Here is a 16065-nt window from a genome sequence, read left to right as displayed (position 1 = left end):
GACTTCATAGAAAATTTAATATGTAATAGCCAATATCAAAGAGTAATTTCAAAGGATTAAACATGGAAAAATTGTTTATGTTTTTTACATGGAAATGTATGCATGTGTTTAACATCAGTTTTGACGTTACTAATTGGGTGACTCAAGAGAAGGATTGGGATGAGGAAGTGTGCAGAGGAAGCATAGACATAGAGGTATTAGATAGGGAGGCAGCTAGTAATTCTGAAAATCTACTCATTTTAGGAATGGATTAAATAGGGATATATATTTATGTCAGTAGGACAAGATGTGTAGATGAACAGGCAAGGGATAAAGGATAAAGTGATATACAGAAGGATGAATAGAGTTATGGCACTGGGACAACATGTATATATTAATGGGAAAGGAATAAAGGGAAAAAGAGTGGTGTAGGAGTAGGATAAGATATGTAGATTAATAGAAGTGGGATAAAAGGAGAAGGAAAGAATGAAGAAGAGAAGATACCAGAGGGATTAATGGGTGGGCAGAGATTAAATAATAGCAAATCAAATTAAAAAGTAGAATTAAGGGGCAGTTAGGTAGCCAGGGAATAGAGTAATGGCCCTGAAGTCAGGAGGACCCGACTTCAAATCTGGCCTCAGACAATTAACACTTCCTAGCTGTGTGACCCTGGGTAAGTCACTTAACAGCAATTGACTCAGCAGGAAAAAAAAAGAATTAAAATAGAAGAATTAGCACGGATTGGAAATAAAACCTATATGTGTATATATGTATGCATACACACACACACACACACACACACACACAAATACTACAACAATGATCAGGAGTAGAATTTGTGAGAAATAAAAAAAGTAGAGCTAGTAATCATTGACCTCAAAGTCAAACAAAAATTCATTCAAAAGAGAAATCTACATTATATGTAAGCTATGTTAATATAATTTTAGATGCATTTTTACATATGTATAAATTCATCTATATATGTGTGTGTGTATATATATATATAATGTAGGTGTATGTGTGTACATAGATATATGTATGTGGGTAGGTGTTAATATAGGTACTTATACTTAACTGTAGCCTTCTTGGGGGAGATAGAGGGGATGAGAGAGGAAAAAATGAATAAAGTAGAATTTATTGCAAAAACTCAGGTAAAATTGAACCTGGTTAGGTGGAATTGAACTAGTTTGGTGGTTGTGTGAGAAGAAGTAAGGAAGAACTTATGAAAACTTTTGTATAAGTAGAATGAACAAAGCTTGGCAAGGTGAAGATGAAGAAGAGTAAGGAGTCAAGAATGATTCTGAGGTTGACAACCCAAGTGACTGGAGTAATGATGATATGTATGCATTAAAATTTTAAACATTAGTCAAAAATTAAATTTTGGGAAGTAATATGTTATGCTTGGTTCATGTTGAGTTTAGGACAATTGTGAATTGTACAAATGGAACATCTAATAGTCTGTGATTTGAAATATTGACTCAGTAAAAATGTTGGTGCTGGATATACAGATCTGGGAGTCATCTATATATGAATAATAACTATGTTTATAGAACTTGGTAAGATCACTTTTGGATGCCTCTGTAGGCATCTCAACATGTCACACTCAATGTGTCCAAAACAGAACGCTACTCTTTCTAAGTTTTCTATTATAGTCCAGGGTATAGCCATTTTCTCAGACATTTATGATGGGAGTCATCCTTACCTCCTCTTCTTTACCACACATAACCAGTTTTAATAAATCTTGTCATTTCTTCCTCTACAATATCTCTTGAATATATCTCTTTTTTTATTTACACAGTCATAACCCATTAGGGTCTCATCCTTTACTTCCTGGACTATTACAATAGCCTTTTATAATCTGTTTCCCTATATCAAGTACCTCCCTTCTCCAATTTATTTTTTACTAAACTGTGAAAATGATTTTTCTATAATTTACGTCTGACTATCTTGATACCTGACTCAGTGAACTCCAAAGCCTTCATTTTACTACTTGGATGAAATCAGCAAAAGTCCTTTACTCCATAGCTAAATCCTACTTTTTCAGTATTCTTATACTTGACTCTTCATAAACTCTACAGGCCAGCTAACCTGGTATGTTTGTTCTTCCTTTAACATGATGTTTTTAACTGCTTGTGAAATACTCCATGTCCTCCTTTCATCTTCCTTGACCTCCTTTAAGTTTCAGTTCAAATCCCATCTTCTGCAACAAACCTTTCAAGGTTGTGTCATTGCCCCAGCAATTAATCCTTTTCCTCTAAGATGATCTCACACCCATAACCTAATTATTTACATCTTGTCCCTTCCATTACAAGGGAGCTCATTATGGACAGGGACTATTTTTTGACCTTTTATTCTTTAAAAATCTCCAGAGCTTATCAAAATGCTTGATATATATCCAGACTTTGATAATGCTTTATTACTTATTGATAGATATAGATGTCAATTGCTGGGAGCTGAGAACTGAGTGAGAGGAAAGGAAATTATGATGAGTGTTAACAGAGTTTTCAGGAATTTGGCAAAAAAAATGGAGGAGAAATGTAGTATGATAAATTGAGGGAATGGTAGGGGCAAGTGAGATTTATGTTTTTATTTTTATAAGGATAAGAATAGGGAGCAGAGAATTTATATAGGCAGTGGGGAAATGCCAGTGATAGGGAGAGATCAAAAGTTATAAAAAGAAGGGATGACTGGTTATGGATATTGCAGCACCAAATATTGCAGGAGAAAGGAAAAATGAAAATATGGATAGAATGGGATCATGGATTTCTCTCTATGTCTACATCCTCTCATACTGAGAGAAGGAGAGGAACAGGGAGACTTTATCTAGGAGAAAGGGTAGCTGTGTTACATAGTAGACTGCCAGGTCTGGAGTCAGGAAGAGAAGTCTTCCTGAGTTCAAACCTGGCCTCAGATATTTACTAGTTGTATGACCCTAGATAAGGCACCTTACCTTGTCACTTTCTTCATCTATAAAAATGAGTTGGAAAAGGAAATGGCAAATCAGTCCAATATTTTAACCAGGAAAATTCCAAATGTAAGGGTCAGAAAGGGTCAGACAGGAATGAAAACTGACTGAACAACAAAAGAAGAAAAGACACTGAACTTTTCAGCAGAGACTGGAGTAAAGGGAGAGAATAAAGGATGACATGAAAGAATTTTTAGATGAAGACAGAGAAAAGGGAATTCCTAGTAAATTGATTTTTTTTTTAAAAAAGGAAAATATGAGAGGAAGCCTCTTATGGAGGATAGGGTAGAATGGTGTTTTGAGATGCTTGAACAGAGATGTGGCTTATCAGTCATAGGGAGTAGAAGAGTCAATTAAGGAAAAGTAAAATGATTATTAAAACAGAGCACTGGGTCCAGAGTCAGGAACACCTGAGTTCAAATCCAACCTCAGATATTACTGTTAGGTGACTCTGGGCAAATCACTTAACCCCATTTGCTTCATTTTCCCCATCTGAAAAATGAACTGAGAAGGAAATGGTGAACTACTTCAGTGTCTCTGTCAAGGAAACTCCAACTGAGGTCAGGAAGAGTCAGATGTAACAAAAATGACTGAACAACAACAAAAAGTTACATTACTGGGGTTTCAGCTGAGCCTAGATAACTCAAAATTTGTAGAAACTCTAATCAGTTGAGTGAATTCCTTCAACATTTTTCAGCAGTTGAGTGAAATAGACTGACAACTGGGGTTAATTCTGTGTTTGAGTTCAGGATGTTCTGAATGGCAATAAGACAAGAGAACCAAAAAAATTCAAGAACAGAGAATAGTAGAATGTTTAATTGGTTAGTTACTACACGGTCAAGATTGGGAAGGTCAGAAAGTAAAGCATGGTGGCCTACCATCTTAACCAAGACATATAAGTACTCAGACAGCTAGAATGGATTCTAAGAAGCCAAGGGCCAAAGAGGGTATGGGAAGGAAAATAAGAGTAGAGGGTTCCCTCCAGCTGACAGACTTTCCTGCCACTCATCTATCTTCTATTATTTCTGAACAGCTCAGCAGTGGAAAAGGGACCATTTAATAGGAGGAAGGATCCTTCCAATGAAGCTAGTAAAGCAGATTATCTCTAAATAACAAAAAGTTATAAATGGCAGGCAAAAAAAAGTTACTGGGTAGATAATAGAGCCACTGAGGATTTTTTTAGATGGAGTGATTCATTTAAAATATATATATCTATTTATCAAGTTTGGATTAAAAAATAAACTTTAGATTATTTAATAAAATAATGAAAATGAGAAACTAACAATCTTGTGGATGTCTCCTTGTTGTTATCTGCCAATTCCAAGGAAAAAAATATGGAAGATATATATATATATATAGGATTACTGTGAAGATGTAGTATCAGTCTTTACATTACTTGAATTCTCTTTGATCCTTATGATTAGTACATTTGGTTAATTATTTTTTTTCTGAATTCATTTTGTATATTAGGGCAAGCTAAGCTACAACTGTCTTAAGATGCCATATGGTACAGAAGTATTTACTTAAGGTAAAAAATATAGCCATTCAGATTGCATAACCTTCATATGGTAGAAATAAAGGATTTTGGTGTAGTATTCTTTATTGTATCTGCCAAAGAAACAGTCTTTATCAGAAAGGGATCAGAAATCCCTTTATCAGAAGGGATTTATCACAAGGTTTGTTAAGTGTGAAGGATGAGAATATGCACAATGGATGAATGCTACATGTGGAATCTGGAGAATGCATTTGTGAATTTGAATTTTTAATAAACCTATGTTTTTTAGTCATAAAAAGGGATGATCATAGTAATAACTTCTATATTTATTTAGAATTTTAATGTTTTCATAGCATTTTTCCTATACTATCTATATTATCTGAAACTCTCAACTGCCTTATGAATGAGATATGCTCTTTCTTTTATAGATAAGGAAACTCAGATACAGAGAGATTAGGTGATTTGCCCCAAGTCACATATTTGATAAGTATCAAAAGTAGTATATGAACATATCTATATCTCTTAATATAGCATGTTCTGCCTATACTACACTGTCTCTATCATATTTATATCTTACCTCATAGGCATGTTGGGAAGAAAATACATTATAGTCAAAGTGTTATAAGAAGGGAAGCTAGATTATACTTACCCTCATCTTCATGGGTTATTTCTGTTGGCATCTAAAAAGTCATATCTGTGAGTGAAACATCACCATTTATATCCACAAGACCCAAAAGGGATAACTTGAATTAAAAACAGTCTAATAATTGAGATGAAATATGTAAAGACATACACATTTATATATTTATATATATATATATATATGTATGTATATCTATACATAAATATATGGACAACATATAAAAGATAGTCATAAACAAACACATGCACAATATGCATGTATATTTGCATGTGTAAATATATATATATATATATATATATATATATATATATATATATATACACACACACACACGTACATATATAGAGAGACACACACAGATACAGATACATATACACATAATATAATTCATGAAATAATGGAACTTACGTAGAGATTAAGTCTTTTTGTGTTTTCATCCCCCTTAAAACATTTTAAAGCAATTCTGTGGATATTTGTATAGATGTTTTCCATTCCTATGAGTATTCCCAGTAGAGAAAGGATGACATAATGGATGGTGTACTAGCTTTAGACAGAGAAAGAAAGAACCAGATTCAAATCCTATTTCTGAATCTTATTAGCCCATGAGAGTATCTTGGGCAAATTACTTAACCCATATGTGTGCTATGCAACTTCCCAAGACTGACCAACTATGTTGTAGATACTTGTGACTTACTTTTGTGGAAGGACCAGCCACATTGGAGTTAAGTTAGAAAAAGGCAATGGTTCTAGAGGAGTGAAGTGAATATATATGCTAGGAAATCTCCACAATGGTGAATCACAGTATCATGATTTTAGCTAAGTAACATTGTAGGTAGAGCATACAGAATTGGAAAAAACCCAAATTCATATCCAGCAGCAAATATTTACTAGTTGTATTTTCCTGGGTAAGTCACTTAGTTTCTGTCTGCTTCAGTATGTTCATCTGTAAAATTAGGATTATAATGACACCTATCTTCCAGTGCTGTTGTGAGGATTAAATGAGATAATGTTTGTAATGTAATTTCAAATCTGAAATACCATATAAATATCAAAAAATATGTTTAAAAAACATGTCTTAAGATGCCTGTGTTTATGAAAGTGCAGGACTTCCATATATGAGCTCCCCAGGGAAATAGTAGTATCATATGTCAATGAACATAATATCTGCATATATGTGTGTCACTACTATCATGGTCTAAATTTAAGCTTATTCTCTCCATGAATGCTGTGTATATTTGTGATAAGGAGTGAACCAGGTTCTTAGGAGAACATTTTGTATTAACTGTTTGATTATATTATCTGAGGATAATAGTAGCTCCCCTCAGTGTATTCAATTCAACTAGAGCAGAAATTGGCTTTTACCTTCCCTTCTTCCTTCCTTCCCTTCCTCTTTTCTTTCCTTCCTTTCCTCCTTCCTTCCTGCTTCTCTTCTTCCCTCCTTTCCTTCCTTCCATGTTTCACTCCTTCCTTCCCTCTTTCTTTTTCGGTCTTCCTTCTCTTTTTCCTCTTCCTTTTCCCTCATCTTCTTCCTTTTCTTTCCTCTCTTTCTCTTCCTCCTCTTCTTCCTCATTTTATCAAAGAACTAGAAGAATTTGTTTTTTGTCTTGTATAATTTTCATTTTTGAATTTTCGAAATGTAGTTCTGAAAAAAAAAAATGAATTTCAGAGCCAAGATGGCATAGAGTAGATTGGATTTTGCCTAAGCTCTTCTTGGCTTCCCTCAGAATCAGCACCAGATCCAGGCTCTGAACAGATTTTGGAGTGAGAGAACCCACAAATATTTGGAGTATAACAAATTTTCAGCAGAATATATTTTGGAAGGACTTCAGGAAACTTCTCAATTGGGCAATGGGGGATTTGGCTCAGTGCAGGGTGGTCCAGGATGGATAGGCCCCATGTGGGGAATATAGAGGGAGGCTCTTAGCCAAAATACAGAAGCATTGGCTACTCTGTCCTAGTTCATAAGCCAGTGGATCAGCAGACTATCTGTGAGACCTTTAAAACAACCACAGAAGGCAAATAGTGAGCTCCTGAGCCCCATAACAGGCAGGACTTGGTCAGGCTCTCCCAGCATGGGGAGGAAGCCTGCAGCACCATGAATTCCAGGATATTGTAAGAGGAAACTTGGGACAATCTCTTCTTTGTCCTAGAAGCAGATCCCAATCTTTTTAAAAAATGAGCAGAAAAGCAAAAAAAAAAAAAAAAAAAGCTATGACCATGGATAGCTATTTTGGAGACAGTAAAAAACAGATCCTAAACCCTGAAGACACTAAAAGTTAAATGCCTCTAGATGAAGCCTCAAAGGAGGACATGAATTGGTCTCTAACTCATAACATGCTCTTGGAAAAAATTTAAAAAGTATCTTGAAAGAGAAGAAAAATAGGGAAAGGAAAGGAAAGCTTTGCAGGAGAGTTTGGAAAAGAAAACAGAAATTAACTGAAGAAAACAACTCCTTAAAAAATATATTTTGTGAAAGGGAAAAATATACTGAAGAAAACCACTTCTTAAAAATAGATTTGGTGAAATGGAAAAAGAAAACAACTCCTTTAAAAATAAAATTGATGAAAAAGAGAAAAAAAGCCCAATTTTAAAAGCCCCATTTAAATGGAATCACTTGACTATCTTTTAAAACCCACAACATTTATTGGTCAATAAATAGCCCTAGTCCAAGCCTCCTTGAGTCATTATTTAGGTTCTCATGGTTTAGAATGAGTTACAATAACAAATGTTTTCTTCCAGATTGATAACTTTGTGATAATAAATTGCTGTCTTTTGTCTCAATTCTCATTTAGTTCTTAGTCTTTAAATGGGTATGGCCTGAAGCAAACTGAGACTTTAATTTGGAAGATCAAGGTTAGTTGCTGCATTTTGAGTCTACAGTTATCTTGGCCTTTGTCTTGCCACTGGATCATGATAACTTCAGAAAAGAGAATGAGGTTGATGACTTTGAGAAGTTTTACTTCATTTTAATCCATTTTATGCATAAGTCAAAATGAGATTCGGGGTTCCTGGTGGTCAGGGACTTAAATGATGAGGTTAGTGGCAAGTTTGGGGCTCAGGGAACCAGATGAATAAGTTTGGTTCCCCTAAATTCTCCTAGATTTGGCTCAGGGTAGGGAGTTGTGGGAACTCCCTTCTGGTGGTGCAGAGATCCTTTATAAAGGAATTTATGAATCCGAAAAGGTAGACTGGTAAAAGAAGTTTATTATTGGCATTGGGAAGTCAGCCTTTGCTATACTTGAATAGAAAGTCTGAATTCCTTAGTGGCAAGGTCCCAGCAGAGAGATATAAAGTTTCTAGCAGAGAAATCCCAACAGGGAGGTATAAAGTCTTGTTAAGGAATAGGTGAGAAAGTAAAGAGAGAGTAACACTGAAAGAGAGTATCATTTCAGCGGGCAGAGGGTTGCTGCTATGCATGGCATGGCATGTTAGGTCCTCTGCAAGGATTGAGCCCCAAGTCGGCTCATTTTATAAGCCTTGGCTACAAGCTTGGGGTTGCTCTTGATGGAGGCTAGTCAGTGAAGCTTGAGCTGGAATTCTTAGAATTGAATGAGGGTCTTTAGGCTGATCTTTTAATTCAATGGGGAGCTTAATCAGTAGTGAGTGTTATCAACGGGAGTGGTGCTGGTCTCTCAGGATAACAGAATGAAGTTGTTTATCCTGTTTCCCTTGGGTGGGGTCCTTTACAGAGGCAGGGTTCAAGGAGCTTTTCAAGTGCTTCACCTCATATCCATAAGTCAGAGAGAGAGAAAGAGAAAAAGTGAAAGAGTTTTGGGGCTTCCCTCATCAAAAACATTACTCTTAAGATGTCATTGGTCATTCACAAATAATATGTGCAAAAGAAAGGATGATGTAATTCTATGGATTGTGGTATGACATTTCTAACAGCTATAGAAGTTTTCCAAATATTTGGATTACTTTGTAGTGAGCAATAGACACTTTTGAAAAGCCAAGTAGTGAATTCCTTTTTTTTGCAAAATTTGTTCCATTTATTTCATATATATATATATATAATTTATAGTAGGTTGGGGTCTCAGCCTTGTGATAACAGATTCCTTGGCAATCTTTTGTTGCTCTTTGTTTTCTTTCTCCCAAGAGCAGATAGAGTTTATTGAAATAGAACCTGGATAAACTGCCTCCTTTTCTATTGCCTTAATTTATTTTTGTTATGATCATAGCATCTATCCATCCATCCATTCAACAAGTACACATTTTCTTAATCCAATTCATTTATTTCAATGCCAAGACACCAAATGAAAATTGTAAGACTGAAACAATGTGGTCCACTGCCATATCCTCAAGAAAATATACATCTTTCCCCTGTTTGTCAAAGAGTCCTTCTTTACTTTCTTGTGTTCCTACTTCCTCATTTGAGAGTGAGAAGTCTGAATAAAAACAATCTTGACCAGTTGACATAGGGTTTTTTCCCTCATTCATTGTAATATTTTCTGAGGAAGGCAGAGATTTACAATTAACTGAGCCATTCAGTGTGGCTAGGCTTATTACCAAATTCTGCATTACACTAACTAGGTAGTTGCTAGTTATTTATTCTGTTTCCCAAAGATTTGCTCTGTGTTTCCCAGTTGAAAAGTACTCTCAGGTTCTTTTGGTCCAATTTAATTTTTTCCTAATTAAAATGGGCCATATGTGTCTTTTATTTCCACAGACATCTTGAATTTGAAGTATGCCATGAATGGCTCAGCTTTCATTTCTTTTGTTCTCCATTGAAAGCCATCCTCTTATTGAAAATGTTCTGCTTTCATACTTTGGTACATATTCGAGATAGGAAATGTATTCTGATTTATGCTTTCAATTATGAGAGTTTGATTTGATTTCATATTGCAATAAGATGCATCATAAAACAAGGTACACTTGACATAATGTGCTTTTTTTGAACAACAGTATAAAAATCTGATCAGGCTCTGTCAGGGAAGAGATTGTTCTCTAGAAGAAAGGAGCACACTTTATGACAAATTGAAACTTTTGAGCCATCATCCTGGTAGTAACTTTCTAAAGCAATTCATTTAGATTCTAGATGTAGAAGAGTTCATAGGCTTGTGTATTCAGAGCTGGAAGAAACTTTAAAGATATTGGGTCTAACGTCCTCATTTTTTTTTTCAGTGAGGACACTAAGTTTAAAAGAAGCAAATGACTCTTTTACAGTAACACAAGAATCAAATAGGAAAAATATGCTACCAGATCCAGTATTCTTTTCCTAGCAACACTGTGTTACTTCATTATTTTCATCAGCAGCAGCATCAGTCTTTATATAACACTTTATGGTTCACACATTATCTTTCTTATTTGTCAGTCTATCTAATGGTATTTGATACTCACAACAACTTAGTGAGGAAGATGCTCTATCTCATCTTACAGATTAGGAAACTGGTGTCCTTTTTCCCTATGTTAAAAATAAACAAAAGGAAGAAAACAGAGAAGAACGTTTTTAGTCAAGTTATCTGCTAGATAAATGAATTTCAGAGAGAATACAGATTGCAGCATGAGGAAAAGTACTAAGCTTAGAGTGTAAAGTTCTATGCTCAAATGATGGCTTTGCCATTTACCTTGGAGAAAACATTGAATCTTTATGCCCATGAAGTTTTCTGTTTCCCCATCTGTAAAAAGAAGGGATTGGATAAGTTCTAAGAATTCTTCTGGTCCTAAATCTTCAGTCCTTTCAGTCAGAATAATTTGGTTCTCTGTTGGCTATTTTTTCATCATTTCCAGAGTTGTGATTTCTGATCACTTTTGATAGCATCATTCTACATTTAATTTCACTAGAAATCTGACAGAATATGGCACTTGAATTCAAGTCAAATGAATGAAATATATAACATGCTTGCATTTAAGTTCCTGGGAGGAAAGACACATAATTAAAAAATAAACAATTTGTGCATCTTTCCAGAAGGTGAAGATCAGTAGAAATGTAGATGAAGTGAGCCATGGATAGAGATAGCATCACAGTTTTTTGAGGTATTTGTTGTGCTGCTCATAAATTTGCTAAATTTTGAGGATTATTCTTAAGTGAAGAGACAAAATCAGAAATCCCCAAAGAAATCTTTTAACAATTTGTAGGGAGATGGGAGTGAAAGGTGATAATGGAGAAGATGTGGACATTGATAATACACTGAGAGTACATCAGCCATGGTAAGGAGGAGTAATGAGACAGCCACTTCCTCAATTTTATGACTTCAATGAAAATGTGTTCTTATCAATGAGAGATTTTCTTCGCTTCTCTTTAAAACCGTTTACCTGAAAAAATATTGGAGAGAGAGAGAGAGAGAGAGAGAGAGAGAGAGAGAGAGAGAGAGAGAGAGAGAAGGGGAGGGGGGGAGGGGAAAGAAGGAGAGGGAAGAGGTAAAGAGGGGAAGGAAGGGGAGGGGAGAAGGAGAGGGGAGAAGGGAAGGGAAGGGAAGGGAAGAGAAGGGAAGGGAAGGGAAGGGAAGGGAAGGGAAGGGAAGAGAGGGATATAGAGAAAGTTCTTAATTTGAGTCATTTCTAGTTCTTACAATTCCAGAAGAGAATATTCAGAGCCTGCTTCTTTCTACTCAGCCACAAATCAATGACATGGTATTTGGAACTACACATACTAAGAAATTTCACTTCTCATTTGGAGTATACTGTCCTAATTTAAATTTGGGCAATCATGATTGAATTTGGTTAAAATAAAGAAGGGAAGAAAAATATAATGATGGTGATAGTGATCAATCAATCAACAACCAATTAATCAATCAATCAGCATTACTACGTGCTCATATTGTGCCATACGTTATTAGATACTGGGCACTATTTCCTTGGTGTAAGGAGATTCTGGTGAAGAACTTCCTCTATTAATGAAGATTACAGCATTGGAAAAGTTACGAGAGTTTAAGTGATTTGGCCAGGTCACACATCCAAGATACCCTGGAAGTGAGATTTTTACTTAGATTTTCTTGGCTACAAGGCCAACTCTCTATATCCATTAACTGAAAAAAAAATAGTTCTTCCCTTAAAGAGGTTATGTTCTATTAGATGATTATGATGACAATTCACATCTATTTGATACTTTTACAGTTTATAGATCACTACTTCCCCCTAAGTTCAGCAAGTCTATAGAACAAATAACATTGTTATCACTTTACACATAAGAAAATTGAGATGTAGAGCAATGTAAATAACTTGACAGTAGCTGAAAAAGTGAATATTAAAATGGGACTAGGTCTTCTTATTAAAAACTCAAAGTTTTTTTAGGATATACTTTGATAATCCATTCATTTCTAAATGAACCAATTTATGTTATTAATTAAAGATCCATTTTAAATAAATTAATGTTTATTTACATTGAATTTTCTTTTCTTGAAAGCTATTTCCTTGTTCAGAGAGCAGAGTGTTTTGGGATTTAGTTAAATTGGAAAAAGAGGGAGGTGTTAGTGGAGAAAGAAGTTATAGGGTATAGTAAGAAAAAAATCTTTGCAAAAAAGGAGAAGGCGTAGTTAACATGGGAAGAAAGAAGAAGCTAGAAGATGAATGTATTACCATTTTAATTCAATGGTATATTGGTATATATTAACAGATAAGAAAACTGATATAGGCTCTTTACTGTAATTGTTGCTCTATTTTCCATTGCAAAAACTTTCTTTTAGCAATTCTGAAGTAATATAGCTGATCGCTCAGTGGATGGAAGATAACAATTCATTTTTTTTTTTTTTTAAATTCAGGAGACATTTGAATTGGTATAATACCCATGTTTAGCTCTGACAATTAGTTCATCCAGACTCAAAACCATCCTGAAGTCTATCTCAGAGTATCTCTGACACCAAAAGGCATCATAAGCACAAGCTAATTTTAGAGCAGTCCTAAAAATTCACTCCCCTAAAGAATAGAGAACAATTGGTTGCAGGTTCCCAACATGATAATTAAACATCAGTTCTAAGAATAGAAAGTAATAGAATTACAATTTACTTTTCTTTCTGCATCAACAGCATGATTTCAAAAGTTTTTTTTTAATATCTGTATTATGCTCAAGTATTTCATTACAGTGAGACATTAATGGGGTTCTAAGTAGGTTAATTGTCACTTCCACTACAGACTTCATTTCTCAAAATTTACTAACTCAAAAAATTCACAACCCAAAGGAGAATGGACTAGATGATCTTTAGTGTCCCTCTCAATCCTTAGATTTTTATGATTTTAGGAATTTAGGAATTTTTAAATGTCTTATTGTATAGCTGTACATTCATATGTCCATACAACTCTTATTTACACTCACACATATATCTTTATTTCTGTTTCTCTATTTTAGTTCTGTCTTATCTATATGTCTCTCATATTGGTCAGACTATTCTGAATGTATGTCACACACTTTAAATGAGATCCCTTTCTTTGGGAATATTCATACTGAGAAATATATTGATTATAAACCATAGTTGACATATATATATATATATATATATATATATAATTGATATTGGAAAAATGTCATTCTATACTCATTAATATGCTATTCAAATATATATAATAATACCCGGAAGAGGAGCAAATAACTAAGGATAAACATAAAAATCTATATTTCTCAGTTTGAACAGATGTGATTTCTCATGTATGATAGGACAATACAGCCTGGATGATTTCAAAATCATTACTGATGCATTTTTTTAGATAAGCAAATATTTATATGTATATATATGCATGTATATAAGTGTATATAAGTATATATATATGTACACTTATACATATACACACAAACATATATACGTACTTTAATATAATATAAATTCCATGTAAGTATCTTGAATTCATTTTTAAATATTATGCTATCATTTCATTGCAAGACTTTAAATCAGACAAGACTTATTCTTTACAAAGGTTAACTGGAATTTATCCAGCCCAGTATTCTGCCCTTTTCAAATTGCTGGCCAGCTCATTTTGTGTTTGTAATTACATAGTAGTCCATCCTGCTGCCATGTCAGTATATAATTCCTGGGGCTTGCTTGTTTATGACAATAAATAGATACACGTGATCTTAGTCTAAAGTTGTTGAAAAATTACTTGTCAGATTCTATGCAAATTTCTTCCCTCAAAATTGACATTAAACAATTGAGCCTTATTTTCATTAGGAAGCCATCAAAATGGTTCTTTTTGGAAGCCAGAGAACAGTTAGACACTTTACTATGACAACTAGATGTTTCAGTGGACAAAGGATTGGGCCTTGAGTCAGGAAGGAGGTTAATCTCCAAAGAGATTAAATGACTTTTGCAAGGTCATGAGATCAGAGTCTTTTGTAAAGCTTTTTTTGCTGCCTCCCCTCCATCCTGGAGGGGAAAAAGATAAAACTATAAACCACAGTTGGCAAAGCAGAAAGTAGTAACAATACAAAAACATACTTTGAATTGCAAAAATGGTCACTGTTTTTATGCATCTTAAAGGATAGTTTACAAAACAACTAGGGCACAATATTTCATACCTTGTGGGACCTTTATAGATGTAGGCACTCAATGTGAATTGTGAATTGTTTGAGGGTGATACATTGAGATAGAAAAAAAAAAACCCAGTAACTTTGTTTGCAAAATATATGGGAGTTTTAGTGGAATGATAGGTCAAATAAATCAATAATACTGTGTTGCATCCAAAAAAACCTAATATGATCTTGAGCTTTAATAATCAATTAATGAGCATCATTAAGTACTATGTTCCAAACTTTATACAAAGCCTTGAGAATATAAAGACAAAAATAACATAAAGTTAGTTCTGTTATAATACTTATTTTGAAAATACAATTTTGTTCTAATGATATTGATAAATAGGGAAAATTTGCATACAAATTGACTTTTTTTTGTTTATGGGAGACAGAAGAAAGAGAAAGAGAAGAATGAGAAGGAGGAGATGAAGGAGGAGAAACAAGAGAAGAAGAGGAAAAGAGTTAATAGTAGTGGTACTAGTGATGGTAGTAATGATGGTAATAGTAGTAGTAGTAATAGTAATAGTAGCAATAATAAGGAGAATAGGAAGAAGAGAAGAAAAAGGAGTAATAGAAGACATATATGTGACACTTTAAGGTTTTCAAGACTTCTTAAATACTTTTTAATATTCAGAATAACTTTGAGAATTTGGTATGACTGTTACCCCTGTTTTGCAGATGAGGAATGCAATAATAAGAATAATAGAGTGATCATAGCTTATAAGCCTCTGAGTCAGAATTGGAACTCAGGGTCTTTCTGATGCCATGCTCATTACTCCATACATTGTTCTATCTAGCTGCCTAGAAGTGATTAGACTCAACCCTGTTTAATCAGAGGACAGAAAGCAATAAGTGGAAGCTGCACAGAGACAAATTCAGATTTAATTTGTGAAAAATCTATTTAACAATTTGATTTGGGCACAGAGGAAATAAACAATTTATAAATAATGGGTTTTTTAATAAAGTGGGAATTTTATTAGTTCCATACAAATACATGAAATGATTATATATGATAAAATTTGAATTGGGAATAATCTTAATAATCAAAATAAAATTATTTGTGAAAAGATGATGGTATAAAGTCTTTACCTCATTGCAGGCATAGGCAAGACTACTCTCCTGCAGATGTGTGGAGAAATTGTAGATTAGTTTTTAGGTTTTTTTAGTCACATAATAAATATATCTTATGCTTAAAAAATTTGAGAAACATAATTGCTTGGTAAGTAGTCATTTTTATTAATACTGCTGAGTTTAATAAAAGAGGTCAGTGTCACTCTCAAATGTCAAAAACTGTCCTTCAATCACCCTAGACTCCTAGTTTATAAACTAGTTATAAAATATAGTTTATATACTCTTCCTTGGAAAAGTAAGTGTTCCTGAGGGTGGCAATCAACTTTGATAAGTTAACAATTAATGAGGAAATGAATATTACAACAAGTGGACTTATTAACTATAATTATGCCATTTACTTCTCAATTACTTAGATTCTAGCATGGAAAAATCTAGACAAAGAATCTGTATAGCTTACTCAAGCCTAACCAAAAGAC

This window comes from Antechinus flavipes, chromosome 6 (genome assembly GCF_016432865.1).
Source record: "Antechinus flavipes isolate AdamAnt ecotype Samford, QLD, Australia chromosome 6, AdamAnt_v2, whole genome shotgun sequence".
Classification (NCBI taxonomy): Eukaryota; Metazoa; Chordata; class Mammalia; order Dasyuromorphia; family Dasyuridae; genus Antechinus; species Antechinus flavipes.
Note: the sequence above shows the minus strand (reverse complement) of the source record.